Source organism: Bos indicus, chromosome 26 (assembly GCF_029378745.1).
Source record: "Bos indicus isolate NIAB-ARS_2022 breed Sahiwal x Tharparkar chromosome 26, NIAB-ARS_B.indTharparkar_mat_pri_1.0, whole genome shotgun sequence".
NCBI lineage: Eukaryota > Metazoa > Chordata > Mammalia > Artiodactyla > Bovidae > Bos > Bos indicus.
This window is the reverse complement of record NC_091785.1, coordinates 11078380-11101211: the sequence shown is the minus strand read 5'-3', so window position 1 is coordinate 11101211 and position 22832 is coordinate 11078380. Positions and strand designations below refer to the sequence as shown.

Below are 22832 nucleotides of genomic sequence, written 5' to 3'. Positions count from 1 at the left end.
CCACAGAGTATGTCTGTTGGACATGGTGTTTTCATCTACTAGCTTGTCTCTTCTGCTTCTTTCTTGATCGGTTGAAGAGTCAGAGCCAGGAGAGTGTTAATGTGCTTGTTATCTGGCTCCGACTTGGTGGCCTGCCTCAGACAGTGAATGGTGATCTCTGTTGGTGCTTTGTCATGCAGACAGTAGAGTGTGTGGGCAGTCCCAGGGAGAATTCTGGGCTGGTGGGTTTCTTTTCCAGAGCCTCTCAAAACACTGCATAGCCTGTTCATAGTACTTTTCTCCCCATTTTAGAAGTGTCCTTCCCTCTTCACAGTCAATCTCAGGACATTCAATTCTATAGGAATTTGTACACTTCTTGCAAAGATTTCCCACCCTGTGGATGTAAATGTCTCCAGTATTCTTGCCTGGGGAATCCCTTGGACAGAAGAGCCTGGTGTGCTACAGTCCATAGGGTCACAAAGAGTCAGACATGACTGAAGTGACTTACCATGCACGCATGCACAGATGTAAGTGTGTGCTTCTAGAAGCCTGCCCAGGTGATAGCAGACCCAGGCATAGCTTCCCCAGGTGACCAGATGTCCAATTTTGCCTTGGTGATCCTGTCTGTGCATGATAAATTCCTCTGCTGGTTCTAAGTATTCCAGAGCCACCTGGTATTGGCCTCTGCAGTGTTTAATATAGGCAAACAGATTGTACATGATTGCTTTGAATTCTGTGTTTAAAAACTCTACCTGATCATATCCTCTGTCTTCTAAATCATCTAAGGAGCTTTCTTCACCACGTACATTCCAGGTAAAATGGCATTTCAGTTGTAGAAAGATATTTTCTAAGGAATGTGTGTTGATTTCACAGTAGCTAAGGAAAGTGAACATCTAGGAATGTGAGTAAGCAGATGTACAAAGTAACAGGTTTAAGGCGTAGGCATTGGGCCACTTCTTAGAAGAGGTTAAATATACAGAAGATGTACCGATTTATAGTCCTTCATCTACCTTCACACAGTAGTAAGATGAACCATGAACCTTGTGGTTTCTTTTGCAGGCTGTTTCAACTTGTCTTGGAGGAGACAGTATTAAGATATTACCTGACAGACAAGACATGGGAGAAGGATAAATTCTTGTACTAATTAGGGAGCTGGCATTCATTCCAGACAACAGTGGCTAAAAATTAGCTCAGCAGTCCTTCCCAGATCAATCCATGTGCAAGAGACCATTTTATTCACCAAGATTTGATTCATTCCTAGATTTGATTGAATTCTTTCCATTAGTCTTTCTAAATGCATGCATATCAGTCTGGGGACAAGAGAGAGAAAGAGAGAGAAAGGAAGACAAACTCATATCTACAGAGTCAGGAAGAGGGGAAGCAAAGGGGGACAGGGGGAAAGAAAAGAATTTGCTTTGTCAAGTGACCATCCAAGGGAGACAAGCATATTTATCAGTAAAGAGGAATAGCTCACAAATTCACTCTGTGCCCAAATAATGATCTTTATTTTTAATGTTACGGTGGTGGCTTAGTTGCTAAGTCATGTCCAACTCTTGCAGCCCCATGGACAGAGAAGCCTGACAGGCTACAGTTCATGGGATTCTCCAGGCAAGAATATTGGAGTGGATTGCCATTTCCTTCTCCAGGGGATCTTTTCAACCCAGGAATTGAACCTGGGTATCCTGCATTGTAGGCAGATTCTTTACCAACTCAGCAACAAGGTAAGTTTTGCACATAATAATAGGCAAATTGGCAGCTATGATTCAGGGTTTGCAGAGGTGAAAAAAGCCCGATACAAGTGTCTCCCTGCAAAGGTCAGGGTCCCTGGTGCTCGCCCACCTCCAGATCCTCACTAGACAAACTCAGCTCTGGGGCAGGTTTCTCCTTTAGCACCAAGAGGATCTGGCTCGCAGGTGTAACTTTGGAGGAGCTCTCTCTAACACTCATGTCAACAACTTCCCTCTTGTCCCTGAGGTCAGTTCTGGACTCTTGCTGCTTCAATAAGATGCTACCTTCCTTCTCCAAAGCCCAGAGGTAAAGTCCCAGGAGCTGCCTGGATTGACGGGCTTCCTCTTTCTGGTCAAGCACCTGCTGGAGCCCCTGGACTGTCACATGACTTTGGCCGAGTTCCTGAGCCAGCTCCAAACACAGGACATTAATGAGCATCTGGAGCTCCTCCTCAGACAGCAGGATGATACTGGATAGGTCTTCCTTCAGCTGCCTGGCCACGTTCTTCCACTTCAACCCTGCCCTGCTGTTTCACCTCTGTTGAAGGATTCCTGGGTAATCCAAGCTGTACCTCCATCTGAATTGTGTGTCCACTTCTCATTCCCAGCCAAGCCACAAACTTAGTATTGGTAGGAAGACACAGGAAGTAATCATTGTCATCCGCTATAGCGACATCGTCTGCCAGGCAGGGTGACTGGTGCCAGGGACTTATCAATGGCCAGAATGTCACAAGCCTTGTTCCTCAGCTGTTTGAGACAAGAAATGGCCACACCATGCTGTTCCTGGCTATTGTTGCAGCACAGCAGACACTGCTTTAAAGAGCCTGGATTTTTAATGTTATACTCAAATCTAATTTATTTTATACTGATTTTGAATTCTTTCACCTCCTAAAGTTTCACAGTGTACCTTCTTCACACCAAGGCAGGTGGCGTTTCAAGAATATTTATTAAACATGCAGAAGTGCATTAACTGGTGTGAGGAAATGGTCAAAGTCCATGACTAAGACAAATGCAGGATATCATGTGTTCTATTGAATGTAAAATATGATAGAACTTTGAGAAAGAAGATAGATAATGATAATGAAAATAAGAGTTAACATCTCTTGATCACTAATTATATGCCAGGTACTGTCCTAGGGACTTCACTTGTATTAATTCATGTAATCCTCACAACTCTGTAGGGAAGGAGCTACTATCTGCAGATGGGGCATTAAATAACTTGTGCAAGGTCATATAGTTTATTAACTGGTAGAGGTAGAATTTGAATCTAGGCAGTCTAGCTTGAAAGCCCACATTTTTGGGGGTTAATTAATATTGTGTTAGTTCCAGGTATACAGCAAAGTGATTCAGTTATATATATAATATACGTATGTATATCATATTATTTTTTATTAATAGGCTATTGCAAGATACTGAATATAGTTCCCTATGTTATATGGTAATACCAGATAATCAGGATTGTTTGATCACTCACCTAGAGCCAGATATCCTGGAATGTGAAGTCAAGTGGCCCTTAGGAAGCATCACTACAAACAAAGTTAGTGGAGGTGATGGAATTCCAGTGGAGCTATTTCAAATCCTGAAAGATGATGCTGTGAAAGTGCTGCACTCAATATGCCAGCAAATTTGGAAAACTCAGCAGTGGCCACGGGACTGGAAAAGGTCAGTTTTCATTCCAATCCCAAAGAAAGTCAATGCCAAAGTATGCTCAAACTACCGCACAATTGCACTCATCTCACACGCTAGTAAAGTAATGCTCAAAATTCTCCAAGCCAGGCTTCAACAATACGTGAACTGTGAACTTCCAGATGTTCAAGGTGGTTTTAGAAAAAGCAGAGGAACCAGAGATCAAATTGCCAACATCTGCTGGATCATGGAAAAAGCAAGACAGTTGTAGAAAAACATCTATTTCTGCTTTATTGACTATGCCAAAGCCTTTGACTATGTGGATCACAATAAACTGTTGGAAATTCTGAAAGAGATGGGAATACCAGACCAGCTGACCTGCCTCTTGAGAAATCTGTATGCAGGTCAGGAAGCAACAGTTAGAACTTCATATGGAACAACAGACTGGTTCCAAATAGGAAAAGGAGTATGTCAAGGCTGTATATTGTCACCCTGACATGACTGAGTGACTGAGCTGAACTGAACTGATGGTATATAGTATAAGGTAAAAAGAGAAATTGGGATTATAGTGAGTTTTTGACCTGGGCAACTTGATAGACCCTGATAACTTTGAGATGAAGACAACAGGAATAGCAGATTTATGGGAGAATAGTAGACTTTGGGAGTAGATTTAAGAGTTCTGTTTTGAGATCATCAAATTGAGATGCCTAGTAGATATCCAAGTGGAACTAATAAGGCAATAGCTAGATATTTGAGTCAGGACTTCAAAGGTCCAGGCTGGAGTGATAAATCTGGAATTCCTGAGCATGTAGGTAGTTCTGAAAGCCTTGGGTCTGCAAGCCATTACCTATAGAAAGACTAGAGGCAGAGGAGAGGGCTGGCCCAGATGAAGACTTGGTACACAGTGACAGTCAGAGAAATTGGATAGAGGATGAAAAACTGCAGAAGAGGTAAGGAGTGGCCAGTGAGGAGGGAAGAAAACCAGAAGGTGATGCTGCTGTAAGAACCAATTTAAAAACAGAAGTTCCAAAGAGGAAGCTGTAGAATTAGTTCTTGAGAAAGAACCACAACAAGGACAGAAAAGTGGCAACATGTTGGTCACTGGTAACTTTGTGTGTGAATCAAGAGTGATGAAACAAATGCTTGTGTGGAATGAGTAAACAAAAAAACAAGAAGTAAGGAGACAATTCTAAATTTCACTGTAAAAGCAGAAACTTGGGTGGGTAAAACTAGAGAGGACTGAGGCAATATTGCTTTTGAATTGGGTGATATGAATGTAATGGACTTCCCTGGTGGCTCAGACAGTAAAGCGTCTGTCTACAATGCAGGAGACCCAGGTTCAAGCCCTGGATTGGGAAGATCCCCTGGAGAAGAAAATGGCAATCCACTCCAGTACTATTGCCTGGAAAATCCCATGAACAGAGGAGCCTGGTAGGCTACAGTCCATGGGGTCGCAAAGAGTCCGACATGACTGATCGACTTCACTTTCACTTCACTTAATGAATGTATATATGCTGATCAGAGAGATGGAAAACTGGGATACCAAAGAGCTCATAATTGCTGGAGAGGAGTTTTAAGTAGGTGAAATGGGATGTGTACTAGAACAAAATTATGATGCTTGACTTAAAAAAAAATACTAGGAATAATTCATCCAAATTATGGAAGGGAAGGCATCCTGAAGGCACAGATTTACACAGGCAGAAGATTTGGTAGTGATACATGAGGGTGATTCTCTAAGTCTGCTTCTAAGGGAAGGTCTACACCAAAATGTTCCCTGGTGGCTCAGCTGATAATCTGTCTGCAGTACTGGAGGCCTGAGTTCAATCCCTGGGTTGGGAAGATCCCCTGGAGAAGAGAACGGCTACCCACTCCAGTATTCTGGCCTGGAGAATTCCATGGACATAGGGTCGCAAAGGGTCAGACATGAGTGAGTGACTTTCACTTGACACCAAAATATACTTTTGGTGAAATACTTTGATGAAAGTATTTGATGAAGATATTTTTCATCTTTATTTACTTCTCTATGTTTTTATCCTCCACCTTTAAGTTTTTGCTTTTGAGCTGTAATGCTGTAATGCATTTCTGAAAACTAAGTAATGTAGGTCTTATGAGTCCATGGAATTGGGACATGATAGTTTCTACTTGCCCCTACAGCTCCACTCTGCATCCTTCTCCACCTGACTGTCACCATCAGACAAGGAGCTCTATGGTCTCGGGCTTCCCAAGGGGTTTGGCCAAAGGGAGACACAATCAGATCTCAGAGAGAGGGAATGGTATCCTTGAGTATTTACTTCTGGGGCTTCCACACTGCAGAACTTTCCTCTCCTGAAGCCCACAGATGCCATCAGTTGGCTTGTTTACAATTCCCTTTTTCAGTTCAGACTCAGTTGTGTCTGGCTATTTGCAAACCCATGGACTGCAGCATGCCAGGCCTCTCTGTCCATCACCAACACCCAGAGTTTACTCAAACTCATGCCCATTGAGTCGGTAATGCCATCCAACCATCTCATCCTCTGTCATCCCCTTCTCCTCCCAACTTCAATCTTTCCCAGCATGAGGGTCTTTTCAAAGAGTCAGCTCTTCACATGAGGTGGCCAAAGTACTGAGTTTCAGCTTTAGCATCATTCCTTCAAAAGAATACCCAGGACTGCTCTCCTTTAGAATGGACTGGTTGGATCTCCTTGCAGCCCAAGGGACTCTCGAGAGGCTTCTCCAACACCACAGTTCAAAAGCATCAATTCTTCAGCACTCAGCTTTCTTCATAGTCCAACTCTCACATCCATACATGACTACTGAAAAAACAATAGCCTTGACTAGATGGACCTTTGTTGGTAAAGTAATGTCTATGCTTTTTAGTATGCTGTCTAGTTTGGTCATAACTTTTCTCCCAAGGAGTAAGTGTCTTTTAATTTCATTGCTGCAGGCACCATCTGTAATGATTTTGGAGCCCCCCAAAATAAAGGCTGCCACTGTTTCCACTGTTTCTCCATCTCTTTGCCATGAAGTGATGGGATCGGATGCCATGATCTTAGTTTTCTGAATGTCAAGCTTTAAGCCAACTCTTTCACTCTCCTCTTTCACTTTCATCAAGAGGCTCTTTAATTCTTCTTTGCTTTCTGCCATAAGGGTGGTGTCATCTGCATATCTGAAGTTATTGATATTTCTCCCTGCAATCTTGATTCCAGCTTGTGCCTCATCCAGCCCAGCGTTTCTCATCATGTTCTCTGCACGTAAATTAAATAAGCAGGGTGACAATATACAGCCTTGATGTACTCCTTTTCCTATTTGGAACCAGTCTGTTGTTCCATGTCCAGTTCTAACTGTTGCTTCCTGACCTGCGTACAGATTTCTCAAGAGGCAGGTCAGGTGGTCTGGTATTCCCATCTCTTTCAGAATTTTCCACAGTTTATTGTGATCCACACAGTCAAAGGCTTTGGCATAGTCAATAAAGCAGAAAGAGATGTTTTTCTGGAACTCTCTTGCTTTTTCCATGATCCAGCGGATGTTGGCAATTCGATCTCTGGTTCCTCTGCCTTTTCTAAAACCACCTTGAACAACTGGAATTTCACAGTTCACGTATTGTTGAAGCCTGGCTTGTAGAGTTTTGAGCATTACTTTACTAGCATGTGACATGAGTGCAATTGTGCAGTAGTTTGAGCATACTTTGGCATTACCTTTCTTTGGGACTGGAATGAAAACTGACCTTTTCCAGTCTTGTGGCCACTGATGAGTTTTCCAAATTTGCTGGCATATTGAGTGCAGCAGTTTCACAGCATCATCTTTTAGGATTTGATGTAGCTGCACTGGAATTCCATCACCTCCACTAGCTTTGTTTGTAGTGATGCTTCTTAAGGTCCACTTGACATCACATTCTAGGATGTCTAGCTCTAGGTGAGTGATTACACCATCATGATTATCTGAGTTGTAAAGGTCTTTTTTGTACAGTTCTTCTGTGTGTTCTTGCCACCTCTTAATATCTTCTGTTTTTGTTAGGTCCAAACCATTTCTGTCCTCTATTGAGTCATTTTTGTATGAAATGTTCTCTTGGTATCTTTAATTTTCTTGAAGAAATCTCTAGTCTTTTCCATTCTATTGTTTTCTTCTATTTCTTTACGCTGCTATAACTTCTCCTTTTTTCGTGACTCTCTGGGGTGGGGCTTAGTTTGTTAGTAGCCCCAGGGTATTATATCACCTCTTCTTATCTCTACATCCAACCCACTTCCTTATTCAGTTCAGTGGCTCAGTTCAGTTCGATTCAGTCGCTCAGTCCTGGCCGACTCTTTGTGACCCCAGGAATCGCAGCACTCCAGGCCTCCCTGTCCATCACCAACTCCCGGAGTTCACTCAAATTCATGTCCATTGAGTCGGTGATGCCATCCAGCCATCTCATCCTCTGTCATCCCCTTCTCCTGCCCCCAATCCCTCTCAGCATCAGAGTCTTTTCCAATGAGTCAGGTGGCCGAAGTATTATGGAGTTTCAGCTTCAGCATCAGTCCTTGCAAAGAACACCCAGGACTGATCTCCTTTAGAATGGACTGGTTGGATCTCCACAGTCAAAGGCTTTGGCATAGTCAATAAAGCAGAATTGTGACCCCATGGACTGCAGCATGCCAGGCTTCCCTGTCCATCACCAACTCCTGGAACTTACTCAGACTCATGTCCATTGAGTTGGTGATGCCATCCAACCATCTCATCCTCTGTCGTCCCTTCTCCTCCTGCTTTCAATCATTCCCAGCATCAGGGTCTTTTCCAATGAGTCAGTTCTTTGCATCAGGTGGCCAAAGTATTGGGGTTTCAGCTTCAGTGTCCAGCCTTCCAATGAATATTCAGGACTGATTTCCTTTAGGATGGACTGGTTGGATCTCCTTGCAATCCAAGGGACTCTCAAGGGACTTCCTTATTCAGCTTTCTTCAATGACTCAGCTTGAGTTTGTCAGTTTCTTGCCAGGAATCTGACTTAGAAAAAGGAAGGAAACTTTAAAAATCAGGACTCAGAACCTGAGAACTAACTGGCAGATGAAGTTACAGTATTCTTTTTGTGACCTTGTGCAAGTTGTTTAGCCTTTCTGAGCTTAGATTTCTCATCTTTTTTGTGAGGGTGTGATGAGATACATAAAAAGTGCCTGTAACATTGCCTGGCACATAGAAAGCATCTGAAAAGGCTATTTATTAGTATTGTTATCTCTATGGGTAACAATAAGTTATGTTAATCAAATGAGGCCATACACATATTCACAGCAGCCCCAGGAGGTAGGTGGTCAGTATTCCCATTTTCAGATGTGAAACTCAAAGACCTAGTTACTTACGTAATATCACAAAGCAAATACATTGCCATTTCAATCAATCGAATGTATATGTGTATGTAGGGATGAACTGAAGCTAAGACTAGGAGGACTGATGAAAAGTTTAAGGAGAATCTATACCTAAAGACTCTCCCTCTAGTCTTTGCAACTCCCACTCCCCAATTTATGTAGAAGATGGTAGGTTTATTTTAGATAGAAGATAAAATGAAGGGGCCTGGATTGGGGTTACAGGCACAGTTGAAACTCTGGGATACTATACTGAAAACAGGAGTGCTAAATTTATGTTTGTATATAAAATTTTGAGACCATGTCTTCTTCCTGAGTCAGATACTGCACCCAGACTTATTCCCTCCAGGCAAGAGATTAGAAGACAGTTGTGGAGGATGAGATGGTTGGATGGCATCACCGACTTGATGAACATGAGTTTGAGCAGGCTCCGGGAATTGGTGATGGACAGGGAAGCCTGGTGTGCTGCAGCCCATGGGCTGGCAAAGACTCGGACACAACTGAGTGACTGAACTGGACCGATGAAGGAAATCAGGGAAGTCCAGGGAAAAAGCCTAAAGATCATGGTCTCAGCATGACCTCAGTAAAATGGCGCAGTGAGATCACCTGAAAAGGAAACCCAGTCATCTAGCCCACACACATGCTTCTGGCCAGTTAGTGTTCCACTCTTAATTCTGAATTAGAATCAAAGGATCCCCAGATAGTTTAAGAAAGCCTCAAATATAGAGGACAGTGGCCAAACACAAGCGATTTGAAGGGAGAAGAGTTAAGGCAGCAACAACAAACTACCATCAGTAAATTCAGATATTGGAGAAGACATTGCATCCATAAAATAAAATAAAATGCTATGAAAGAAGTCGAACATTTAAAGAACTTGGAGGGACTCTTGGAAATTAAAGCAACAATTGAGTGGAAAAACTCAAAAGAAAGATTAGAACAAAACAGAAAAAAATTCTTTCAAATAGAAAAACAGACTAAAAAAGGAAAATAGCATATATAAAATTTTAAAATTAGAGAATCAGACTATGAGGACCATCATCTAACCAAAAAGAATGCTAGGAAGAGAGGACAAAGAAAATGAAAGGAAGAAAAAGTTTTCAAGAAAAATCCAATAAAATTTCCCTGAGCTGAGCAGTATGTTTCCAAATGGATAAAAATAAATCCTTCCCAACTACACGATTGTAAACTTTTAGAACATACTGGTGACAAGGAGAATTCTACAAGTTCTAGGGGAAAAAGGATTAATGTAAGCAAGTATCCACATGTTATTGGACCTCTCAACAACTGGTAAAAGCTAGAAGACAGTGGAGAAATGCCTTCAGAAATACTGTGGAGAAATAGTTTCTAACTTAGAATTCTAAACATAGCCAAATAATTATTTAAATATGAGGAAAAATATACTTTTATACATGTAAATAAAATTTCCTTTCCATGCCCTCTTCTTCAGGAAGCTGAGAGGAATTGTCCCATCAAAATTAGGAGTGAATAAAGAAATAGAATTTAGGAGACACAGGACCCAGTGTGAGAGAATGTCCATACAATAAGAATCCACCCTACAATGTGGAGGATGTGGGTTTGATCCCTGGTCGGGGAACTAAGATCCTGCATGCTCTGGGGCAACTAAGCCTAGGCACTGCAACCAGAGAGTCAATGCGCCACAAAGAAAGATCCCATATGACACAACTAAATAAGTAAGTATAAATAAATAAATATTTAAATATTTGATGCAGTCAAATAAATATTTTTAAAAACCTTAATTAAGGGAGCTGGAGGAAGAACTCTGGATGGAGGGGAAGGGACAGAAATATCTGCTACTTTGCAGCCACCTGGAAAGCAAGCTGTGTAGAGAGGAGCGGGTCCTGTGAGTGATTTCCACAGAAATGTGAAACTGGCAGCTTACCTAATGTTTGCAAATATCTGCGGATCTTTGAAAAGATCTGCGGCTGAGAAGGTGAAAAGAAACCTAAGAAAAAGAAACTCATTTGTTTCTTTTAACTTCAGAAAAAAAGTGGAACAGAATATAGGGAAAGAAAGGTCAGCGTTGAGCAACGGGATGATGAAAAGCAATCATAGCACCAGATGCCTCTTCTGATGACAGCAGCAGCACCGACAAATGCAATCATTCTGCCTCTGTGTGGGTTCTGAAGAAAACTCCAAGGAAGTCTGTCCTCAACGAAGTCACTTACCTTCCATCAGACACAGAAATGACAGTTCCTCCTGGGAGCCCTGGTCCCCACCCTTATCCACAGTCTCTTGTCCCCACAGGGGAAATATTCATCTTGCCAGATTTTAGTAGCGTAAATGGTATTGTTGGATGAGTCAATGAATACAAGGTCTAGGATGCTAAGGGGCAGACATCAATCAAAATAATTTTTTTAAAATTCTTTTATATCCTAATCAAGATAGTATAGACAATGACCTGCTCTGGTTTCTTAGCTGTTCAATGCAGAGGTCTCTCTTTGTAATTTGTGAGCTGCTTTTGAGGACTGAGCAGAGCAGAGACTTGAACATCCCCCCTTCTAAGAGGATCAACACTAAAGGCTGTCTGAACTCAGGTACCATGAATGTATCCTGTGTCCATGAATATAGTCCTTTCCCTCGAGGTCACGTCTACTTCTCTAATTATACCCAAATGACTGACAATGTCTATAGCCATATATAAGTTTCTCATTTTCATTTGGGTTTTCATTCTCTTGTCTCTAACAAAGACAATTCAAAGCAACAAATGTGCAAATATTCTTACAGTAGAGTGCAAGACCAGGGATAATCCCTTGCTCTATTTTAGATTCTTATTATTTAAATTATATCTCATGCAAAGCATTGAAACATTTCAAATAGCCAAAAAATACCTCAGTGGGTGCCTGTATTTTGTCCAGGGATTACTAGCACACCATCAGCAGTTTCTTCCAGATGGTGAGTGTCAAGGATCCCAGGAATGGGATTCACAGCTATAATAATGTTCTCTAGGAGAGATTTCTAACTTTTTTAAAGGGCCAGATGGTAAATATTTTCAGCATTGTGGGCAATACAGTCTCTGCCTCAACTCCTTAACTCTGTTGTTAAGGTGCAAAGGCAGTCATAGACAATATATGTTCCGGTAAAACTTGTTTACATAAGCAAGTAGCTGATTATACTGAGTCCACTAGCTGTTGGGAGTTAGTCCTTGCTCTGTGGCCCGATATGTTCTTCATAGTCACAGAGCATCTTAAGGAAATGGCACCTAATGTGGCTCAGTGGTAAAGAATCTTCCTGCCAGTGCAGGAGACGCATGGGACATGGCTTTGATTCCTGGGTTGGGCAGATCCCCAGAAAAGTAAATGGCAACCCACTCCAGTATTCTTGCCTGTGAAATTCCATGGACAGAGAAGCCTGGCTGGCTATAGTCCATGGGGTTGCCAAGAGTCAAACACACTGGAGCACAGCACAGCAACAGTTATCCAGCCTACCTCCTTTTGCTTCGAATTTCTGTTATTACTACAAATGACCTAAAGCTCAGGAAAACGTCATTGAACATCCCAAACATACCATCTCCATCTATACATTGGCTAAATCTTTCGACCAAGTGATCAATATAGTCCTGACAATTGTGACCTGAGCCTGTCCTTAGCAGGGTCCTCGCTGCTCCCCTTTACAATATTTTTCCTAGCAGACCTCTTTCCTGGGTGTCAAAAATGTATTAGTTGTCAGCTCTGATTTTTTAGCATTTTTATTGATACTTAGGTAAATTGGGGCAGACATGATTTCTTAAATAGGAAGAAAAAAAAAGCATTAACCAAGGAAGAAATCTTGTGGCAAAACACTGCTGCTGCTGCTGCTGTGTCGCTTCAGTCGTGTCCGACTCTGTGTGACCCCATAGATGGCCTCCTACCAGGCTCCTCTGTCCCTGGGATTCTCCAGGCAAGAACACTGGAGTGGGTTGCCATTTCCTTCTCCAATGCATGAAAGTGAAAAGTGAAAGTGAAGTCGCTCAGTCGTGTCCGACTCTTAGCAACCCCATGGAGTGAAGCCTACCAGGCTCCTCCATCCATGGGATTTTCCAGGCAAGAGTACTGGAGTGGGTTGCCATTGCCTTCTCCCATTTAAATGAAGTGATCATATAAAATTCTGTGAGGCCTAAATGGTTAGAAGACTTTGCTACAGAAGCAGCTCTTAAACGCTGGCTGAAGGATGCTGGAATGTTATTGAGATGGGAGCAATTCTGGAGACTTCCAAAGACTTACACAGTAATACAAGAACAGTGAAGGCTTTATTGAGCACCAGAAAGCATTCCATTTGATGGCATGTCATTGTTTAGAGTTAGAAAAGTTGGAGGCAAATGTGGGAAGTCTTGAATCATCCATCAGAGGCATTGTAAGAGAACTGGCTTCAATAGAATGTATATTATGGCTAAGTCAAGATGAGCAGAACATTTCGTCTTGAACATCAACTCCCATGAATTGGTAGCAAAGGACTAGAATGGTTTGCTGGGAAGGAGTCTGAGCTTGTGTGTGCACAAGTGGGAAAAACACTGCAATCAACTAGTGACCAAGCCCGCCCCCTAGTGGGGAAACCGGACAGCGCCCTCGACCCCTCCAGCGTCTCAAAATTTTCCTTGTAGAAAAAGCTCCTTGACATCTGTCTTGACAATGATTTTTTGGAAATGACACCAGAAGCACGAGCACTAAAAGCAAAAGTAAACAACCAAGATTGTATCAGAACATAAACACTGCCTGACATTGTCCTTCTGTTTTCTTCTCTCCTCTTTTCCTTTTTTAAATGTATTTGGCTTCATCAGGCCTTAGTTGTGGATGCAGGCTTAGTTGCCCTGTGGGATGTGGGATCTTAGTTCCCTGATCAGGGATCGAATCAGCATCCCCTGCATTGGAAGGTGGATTATTAAAGACTGGCTCACCGGGGATGCCCCTCTCTTCCTTTCTAATTTCAGTGTGTGTTCTTTCTCCCCAAACACTCCTAAAGATGTGTGGAGACGTAGAGTCCCCCTCTCTGCCTAGCACAGCGCCTTGATCATGGTAACTACAACACTTGATGGAAAAGCCAGAACATTTCCTCACAATTAATGGTGACCCAGTGAGAGTCGCTCATCCCCAGGATTCCCAGCTGCTCTTCTGCAAGCAGCTGCTGGGTCAGTGGAGGCCTGAGATGCCGAAATGTTTCCAGATACTGGACACCTCCTAATAGGTCTGAGATGGCTGAGAGAGACAGAAGGGACAGAGGAGGGCCACACGACCACAAGGTTATGATGGAAAAAGAAGAAAGTATATGACGTCCATCATGGGCTCTAATCCTGGGGGTTTTGTAACTCAAGTTACAAAACCTCACATCTATACAAGGTAAATTATTTGCATTGATCAATTTCATTAAATTACAACAACTCTTACAAGTTCTTTTCGCTGGCTTTGTGAAATAGGCTTGCTTTCAATGAGTTCCATCAATGACAGGCTTTCAGCAAATGTAACTGGTTTCATGCGCCTACTGTCACCAGAGTCTAAGAAAGTGACGCTGGAGCAAATGAGGTGGGGGAGGGAGCCGTATGGCTCTCCGAGAATGTTTCAGGAAGAGGTAGGAGCTAGAGCAGAGTCTTGAGGTTGGACTGTGGGAAAAGAAAAATGTACTTCAAAGAAATGGGCAGATCTGTGAAGAAGAAATTAAACTATGATGTCTGCTAGCTTCCCCTTGGCTTTAGAGATACTAACAAGGTTCTTTATTGTGTCTGATGCACTTCATACAGTATCACATGTGTTTCATAATGCCAGTTAAGTTGTGATGTTGTTTTGAGCCCAGTCATTCAGAATTTAAAGGAAATTGAATATTTTAAGTGTAGACCTTTATGAGGCTTTCAAAAGCCAAAAATAATCACACCTTTCCAAACTAGAAAAGGCCACTGAAGCATCCTACAAGTTTCAGTTTCTAATAAGGTAATGTCACTTTAACCCAGGTAAAAAGCTCTCTGAGATCCTTACTATTTAAGAATAAGGAGGTTGTGAAATCGAACAGTGAGAAAATCACAGTGGGTTATGCCAGCCTTGTTGATAGGTTCATGTCTTTCCATGACCTCATATGAAACTATGGCTTTGGAGTTCATAGCATGTATCTAAGTCCCTGACTGGGCTTAGGTTGTCAGTCCTCTGGCTCAGGCAGCTGCTTCTCAGTCACCTGAGAGACTTTGAAGAGGTACCCTGTTTCTTCTTTGGCATTTTTGTCTGTTTCTTTTTTTTTTCTTCTCATTTTTTTCTTTATTCTTTTACTTCTGTTCCCATTTTTCTTTTTCTTTTTTTTTTTAATTTGGCTGTACCAAGTCTTGGTTGCAGCATGTGGGATCTAGTTCCCTGACCAGGGATCAAACCTGGGCCCCCTGCATTAGGAACAGAGTCTTAGCCACTGGACCTCCCATTTTTCTTATTTTATTCTTGTCTGGCACTGTGTTTTGACTCATCATAAAGACCAGTTCATGGGGTGAATTTTGAACTGAATTTGTTTTGATTTAGACCAGGGGTCTCACCATGCCAAGGGCCCTCTGAGCCTTCTCTGCTGAGGAGACACTCAGATTCACATGGTCTCCCCCAGGCCCTCGAGACTGTCAGTAAGGGAGACTGGGCTCCAGTGAAGCTGGCCAGCACGTCCTGGATGGGAAAGCGACAGCCATAAAGATCACTGATCTCGGCAGGACTCTCCAGCCTCTGCTGACTGTGCCACAAAGCAGGAATCATGAAGGCTTGGATCATCCCAACATAGTGAAATATTTGAAGTGACAGAGGCTGAGGAAACTCCCTGCCTTGTTCAGAGGATGCTTGTGGAGGAGAGGTGGGTGAGCACCGATGGCTCAGGGCAGTAGGAAAGCAGAGAGGCTGAGGGCAGAGTCCACCAGTAGTGTGTGCTGTGTGGTCACCAGGAGGGTTCTGTCCACAGAGATTTACAAGCAGAAAACCTGCTCTTGGATGTGAGCACAAGCATCATACTTTGGCTTCAGCAGCAAATTCACCTTTTACAACAAACTGGACACCTTCTGGGGTGGTCCCCCTCATGCTGCCCCAGAACTCTCTCAGGGAAGAACCATAGGAAGTCATCCTGTCTACAAAGAGATTCCCTGCCTTTAGAATTATGGAAACTCAAGGAGCTATGGACGCAGGGTCTGAGCAGAACGTATCACATTCCATTCTTGTCAATGGAATGAGAAAATCTGCTGAGGGAATTTCTCATTCTCCATCCCAACTAGAGAGGCACTTTAAAGCAGATTGTGAAGGATCCGAGGATTATTGTGGGTCATGGATATGAGGAACTAAAGCTTTACATGGAGCTACAAGGACTGGGCAGACTGACTTCTTGGCGTCCACAGTTTCACGTGGAGTTGGAGATCCAGGACTCACTGATAGGCCAGAAATAAGAGGTAATGTTCTAGTATCACTCCCCGGTTATAAGAGATCTGAGGCCAGAGGGCTGCCCGATCACCCTGAAGCCTCAGCCATCAGACAATCTAACCAACAGCAGCCCTCCTTGCCCACACCCCAGGTGAAGCACAGGGTCCTTGCCAACTGCAAGCACCACATCCCCACCTTTAACTGCTACCAAGAGCACTTGGAGGAGGAAGGCAGATCTGGGGGAGGATCAGGGGACAGGGCAGAGGACCACAGCACAGCCAGCTGCCTGGAGGGAAGAAGACCACCCCTGCCCCCTTTTGATTTCCGACCAGAATTCTGGCCCCTAAGTCTAAGCCCATGTCCTTACATCATAAGACCTCGGTGATTCTGTAATCATATCCAGTTGCCATCACAAATTGGACCTGCAGATTCATTACTAGGACTTCTCAATTTTTGGTGAAGAAAATTTAAAAAATTCACCTTCTTTCCAATATGAAATATTCTGCTAAGTCACTTCAGTCGAGTCTGACTCTGTGCCACCCCATAGACGGCAGCCCACCAGGCTGCCCCGTCCCTGGGATTCTCCAGGCAAGAACACTGGAGTGGGTTGCCATTTCCTTCTCCAATGCATGAATGTGAAAAGTGAAAGTGAAGTGGCTCAGTTGTGTCGGACTCTTCGCGACCCCATGGACTGCAGCTACCAGGCTCTTCCGTCCATGGGGTTTTCCAGGCAAGAGTACTGGAGTGTGTTGCCATTGCCTTCTCCGATGTGAAATATTAAGAGATTGCAAAAGTAGGTGCCCAAAATATGATACAATCCTTCAATAACTGGATGATCTCTGATGGATGTTTGAATTGTGACCGGCTTCCCAGCCGGCGGTTTGGTAACAATCAACATCCTTAACGGCTCAGACAGCGCGAGCGGCGGGACTGCCGAGCGGCCAAGTGTCTACTGCCCTCCGGCCTCACCCGGGTCCGCCGGCCGCGCTTTGAGCCCCAGCTCCAGGGACTCGGACCGCGGAGCCCGGCAGAGCTTGGGAGGCGCTGAAGCGCCAGGAGAGACCATGACCACGACAAATTCACTTACAAGTTGCCCACTGAGGGTGGGAACTTCGACTCTGTGACCAAACTGCAGAACGCGAGGAGCTCGGAGGAAGAGTGAAGGGTTTCACCCCAGAGACGGTGCACCAAGGCGAGAGCCATTGAGCGGGAGGATGTGGACACGGAGAAGGCCCAGGATGCTGACAGCTACTCGAGACATTTCGGGACAGTTTCTGGTTGTTCTTCTGCAGGTAACAGCAGGTCGTCTAAAACAACGTCACACAATGGGGCTGCAGGCCCCCTTCACAAGCTATGGAGACAGAAGAGGCGAGTCCCCCGAGGGTGAGCGCCGACCTTCCTGCTGCAGAGCCCAGGCGCCTCCCTCTTCTGAAGCCGGTGAGCACCTCCCTCAGCATTCATCTTCAGGTGACTTGTAAGAGACTCCAGCTCTGACAGCTCCTGTATTGATGGGTTACAAAGGATCACGAGGTGAACATCACCAGGCAGAAAACACAAGTACTCTACCTTGACAGTAGTACCTCCATAGTGGGACCCAGAAGAAGCCTCATCCGTGGAAGTTCTAGGAATTTGAACCCCAAACCCAGTGCCCCCATGGCATATGTTTAAATCAAATGTATTAGCTTTTGCCATTATGCGAGAAGGGGGACTGTTTCCTCTGAGGAAGGAGGGCACAGGGAGAAGCATCATCTTGATGGCATCGCAGAAGCCAGACTTGTAACACTTCACCACACACCTGATCAGCTGCTTTTCTAGAAGGATCTTTGGCACTTCAGAAACAGCAGAAATAGTTATGCGGAGATGAGAACCAAGCTCACAGGACAAAGATTAGCTGAAAGATCGGATATTAAAATGCAGACCTGTAATAAGAAAATTAGAGATACCAAGGGAATATTTCATGATTTCATGCAAAGATGGGCTCGATAAAGGACAGAAATGGTATGCACCTAACAGAAGCAGAAGATATTAAGAAGAGGTGGCAAGAATACACAGAAGAACTGTACAAAAAAGTCTTCACGACCCAAATAATCACGATGGTGTGATCACTGACCTAGAGCCAGACATCCTGGAATGTGAAGTCAAGTGGGCTTTAGAAAGCATCACTATGAACAAAGCTAGTGGAGGTGATGGAATTCCAGTTGAGCTATTTCAAATCCTGAAAGATGATGCTGTGAAAGTGCTGAACTCAATATGCCAGCAAATTTGGAAAACTCAGCAGTGGCCACAGGACTGGAAAAGGTCGGTTTTCATTCCAATCCCAAAGAAAGGCAATGCCAAAGAATGCTCAAACTACTGCACAATTGCACTCATCTCACACGCTAGTAAAGTAATGCTCAAAATTCTCCAAGCCAGGCTTCAGCAATATATGAACTGTGAATTTCCTGATGTTCAAGCTGGTTTTAGAAAAGGCAGAGGAACCAGAGATCAAAATGCCAACATCCGCTGGATCATGGAAAAAGCAAGAGGGTTCCAGAAAAACATCTATTTTTGCTTTATTGACTATGCCAAAGTCTTTGACTGTGTGGATCACAATAAACTGTGGAAAATTCTGAAAGAGATGGGAATAAACAGACCAGCTGACCTGCCTCTTGAGAAATCTGTATACAGGTCAGGAAGCAACAGTTAGAACTGCACATGGAACAACAGACTGGTTTCAAATAGGAAAAGGAGTATGTCAAGGCTGTATATTGTCACCCTGCTTATTTAACTTATATGCAGAGTACATCATGAGAAACGCTGGGCTGGATGAAGCACAAGCTGGAATCCAGATTGCCAGGAGAAATATCAATAACCTCAGATATGCAGATGGCACCACTCTTATGGCAGAAAGTAAAAAAGAACTAAAGAGCCTCTTGATGAAAGTGAAAGAGGAGAGTGAAGAAGTTGACTTAAAGCTCAATGTTCAGAAAACAAAGATCATGACATCTGGTCCCATCACTTCATGGCAGATAGATGGGGAAATAGTGGAAACAGTGTCAGACTTTATTTTTTGGGCTCCAAAATCACTGCAGATGGTGATTGCAGCCATGAAATTAAAAGATGCTTACTCCTTGGAAGGAAAGTTATGACCAAACTAGATAGCATATTCAAAAGCAGAGACATTACTTTGCCAACAAAGGTCCGTCTAGTCAAGGCTATGGTTTTTCCAGTGGTCATGTATGGATGTGAGAGTTGGACTGTGAAGAAAGCTGAGCGCTGAAGAATTGATGCCTTTAAACTGTGGTGTTGGAGAAGACTCTTGAGAGTCCCTTGGACTGCAAGGAGATCCAACCCGTCCATTCTGAAGGAGATCAGCCCTGGGATTTCTTTGGAAGGAATGATGCTAAAGCTGAAACTCCAGTACTTTGGCCACCTCATGCGAAGAGTTGACTCATTGGAAAAGACCCTGATGCTGGGAGGGATTGGGGGCAAGAGGAGAAGGGGACGACAGAGGATGAGATGGCTGGATGGCATCACTGACTGGATGGACGTGAGTCTGAGTGAACTCCGGGAGTTGGTGATGGACAGGGGGCCTGGCGTGCTGGGATTCATGGGGTCGCAAAGAGTTGGACATGACTGAGCAACTGAACTGAACTGAATCAGACTTTGGGGGAAATCCCAAGAAGTGATGAAGACAGTGATCAGTTCTCTTGTTACCAAATCACAAGTCCGAGTGCCTGACGCACTGTGAGGCAAATCAAAATTAGAACATTGGAATCTGGACCAGAAAAAGGTTTTATTAGAGGTTCATACAAGGAGATGGGTGGCTCATGCACTAAGAACCCCTATGTTACAGAAAGCGTTCAGCAAGCCCCTCTAAAGGCAAAATGTGAGGGAGGGGCCTGGTTAGTTGTTGCAAACTTCTTGATGCCAGATCTTTTGCTCTTGAGTCATTGCATGGTCAGGTAATGATGTTCCCATAAATCTCTACTAAAGGAATGTTATTCTTTGTCTTGACAAGAAAGGGCAAGGTCCCAAGATACAACTTTCACCCTCCAAGGTCCCAGTCCTGGCTAAGAGGAGGCAGATCTCAGCTGGTAGCTCCTTCAGGGCCAGGTTCCCACATGCTTCCCAGCTGCAACCCCTAAGGGAGCCAAACACCCAACACAACTGGCCCTCAGTCTCCTCAGGCCAACCCAAATGGTAAGACCAGGTCTCACAGACTGCAACCCATGCAGACAGCCATTGCTACTCATTGTTACTAGACCACAGAGACAGGGATAGAGGAGAGGTTCACCCCTACCTCAAGGGTTGGGCTACGGCTACTAGAAAGCCTTAGTGAGGGCTCTAGAACCCTGCAGGAAATAGTGCTCAGCCTGTTCCCTGGGCCCTCCAGCTCACCTGCTGGCCCAAACCTGGGTGAGCTGGAGGGCTTCCAGGAAAAGGTCTGAATCTGCCTCTTACCTTACTCTCCACCTGATGACCACTACACCACTGACTCTTGGCTCAATCACTTCCTTAATGGCCCCTCATTGACAGTTCCTTGTGGGCAGAGCCCACTGCGGTGCTGACCAATAGCTGAGCAGGACAACTAACCCTGTGTCTCACTGATAGTTGGTTGCTTGTGGGCGGGGCCCACTGAGGCACTGATCAATGGCTTCGCTAGACCTGTTGCCTAGTGACAGAGTGGAGGGCGGGGCAGCAATGAGGCACAGCAATGGCTGCCTGCTAAGGGCTGTGCTCACCCTGCTCTGTTACATTCTGATGATGTATTCAAAAGATGGGCTTTAGGATAATCTCCTAAATCACTGTAGCGATGTATCTTAGACTTTTCAACAAGTATCAGGATCGGTGTCACTTTTGAAAGGAGGAATTTTATAAGGTTACAATTATATAAGGAAACTTGAAAAAAATTTCCAGTTCATCTGTCAGAAGATGACTTTCATGTCCTTAAGTAGTGTATTAAAGTTTTGTACTATATCATGCATTGGTCTGAGTACTGCTTTTTTAAAAATAATTTTACTTATTTATTAGCTTTTTGATGTATTGGCTGTGCTGGGTCTTTGTTGCTGTGTGGGCTTTTCTCTAGTTGCAGCAAGCAGGAGCTACTCTGTAATTTTGATGTGTGGCTTCTCTTGCTGCTGAGTACAGGCTCTAGGGTGCACAGGTTTCAGCAGTTTCAGAGCAAAGGCTCAGTAGTTGCAGTTCCTGGGCTCCAGAGCACAGGCTCAATAGTTGTAGCGCACAGGCTTAGTTGTTCCGTGGCACGTGGAATCTTCCCTGATCAAGGATTGAACCTGTGTCTCCTGCATTAAGAGGCAGATTCTTTACCACTGAGCCACCCAAGGAAGTTCTGAGTACTGCTTTTAATAGAGTATTTTCTTTTTTACTGTAAGCCAGATGAAAGCAAGTAAGTCCAATACTTACTACTTATCTCTCAGTAAAATACTTAGTTGTGCCAGGTGTCACCTAAGATGAATTAGAAAGACGTAGATAGCGTCCTTCTTTTCTGCATAAAGAAGTGAGCAGTCTAGAGAATTGTATGCATATTTGCAAGGGGTTATTGAAATATTGGATGTGAGGTACTTAGGAAGACACTCATAAGACATGCTTAACAAATATGTTTCCTCCTTCTGCCTTCCCTTAGGAAGACTGTTATCTTGCATCTCTTTGGGAATAAGGAGTACTTCCCATAGGAGGTAGAGGTGAAGGATCATTCTAGGTGATCATATTTTCCTGAAGCAGCCAGGGGTATCAGAAAAGTCTTAGATGATGAATGGAGGTGAAGGGAATACCCAAGCTTGTATTTTTCCTGTGTTGAGTTCTTTGATCTAACAAGGAATATGTTCATTTATTGGATGTTAACATTTGGCAAGAAAATATTTTCAAAAGCTACAGTTGAACTGCCATATTGCTAATATGTCATTTTAAATTTTCCCCAAGATGGGGAAACATCTAGGCTACAGAAACGTCAGTCTCACTTATACACACTTTCATGTCATCTTAAAGGATTGTACGGCTGTCTCCAGAGAAGGTAACACTTATGTTACCAAAGATTTCTTTATCTAATATGTCAGCACCTTTGAACAATATTAAAAGAATTGTAAAATATTAATTAGAATTAAAAAATTCTTAAAGGAGAGCCTATGTTAGACCTACAAGTTTTATTTCAGAGACTTTATCCTAACGGAATTACCATGGATAAGTAGGTGATATTGGTTTTTAAAAATAACTTAAACATACAACAAAGGAGATTTGTTAGTAAATTATTGTGACTCCAAATAACAGTATCATACATGTAGCCACTAAAAATGATTTTTAAAATGTTGAATGACATAGAAAGATTTTCAATATTAAGTGGGAATAAAGCAGACAAATAATATATGTGGTCTGAGCCCAGTTTTGTAAAATTATGTATGCAGAGGAGAATAGGGTTAGATGCTATACACACAAGTGGAAATACATTGAACCTATATGATAACTAAAAGCCACTAATAATAAGATAAATTGTATTTATAGAAAGGAATTTACTGTAAGAAAACATTAAAAAAAAAACGATTAACTAGCATTTATTGAGTGCTATATGCCAGACCAATTTTAAGTGCTTTACACATATTATCCTGTCTAAACTTTGAAATGGTCTTTGACCCTTCTAATTTTATTTTACAGGTGATAAAACTGAGAAAAAGAAGTTAAAAATCTTGCCCAAATTTGCACAGCTAACAAATTGTTGATATTGGCTTGAACTTGAGTGGTCTGACCCCTGAGTCTGCACTCCTGACCACAATTCTGGACTTCCTCCTACTTTGCCAACATAGAATATAGAAAGATCATGTGAACATTATGTTGAATTTCCC

General features: G+C 43.3%; 1 protein-coding gene and 1 pseudogene across 1 annotated transcript in view; one reads left to right on the top strand and one right to left on the bottom strand.

Annotated features, from left to right (window-relative positions):
- Positions 1-22832, top strand: part of LIPA (lipase A, lysosomal acid type) — a 128628-nt gene that overhangs the window by 58922 nt on the left and 46874 nt on the right. The window lies entirely within an intron of this gene.
- LOC109578971 (DNA fragmentation factor subunit alpha pseudogene) lies at positions 1744-15363 on the bottom strand (annotated as a pseudogene).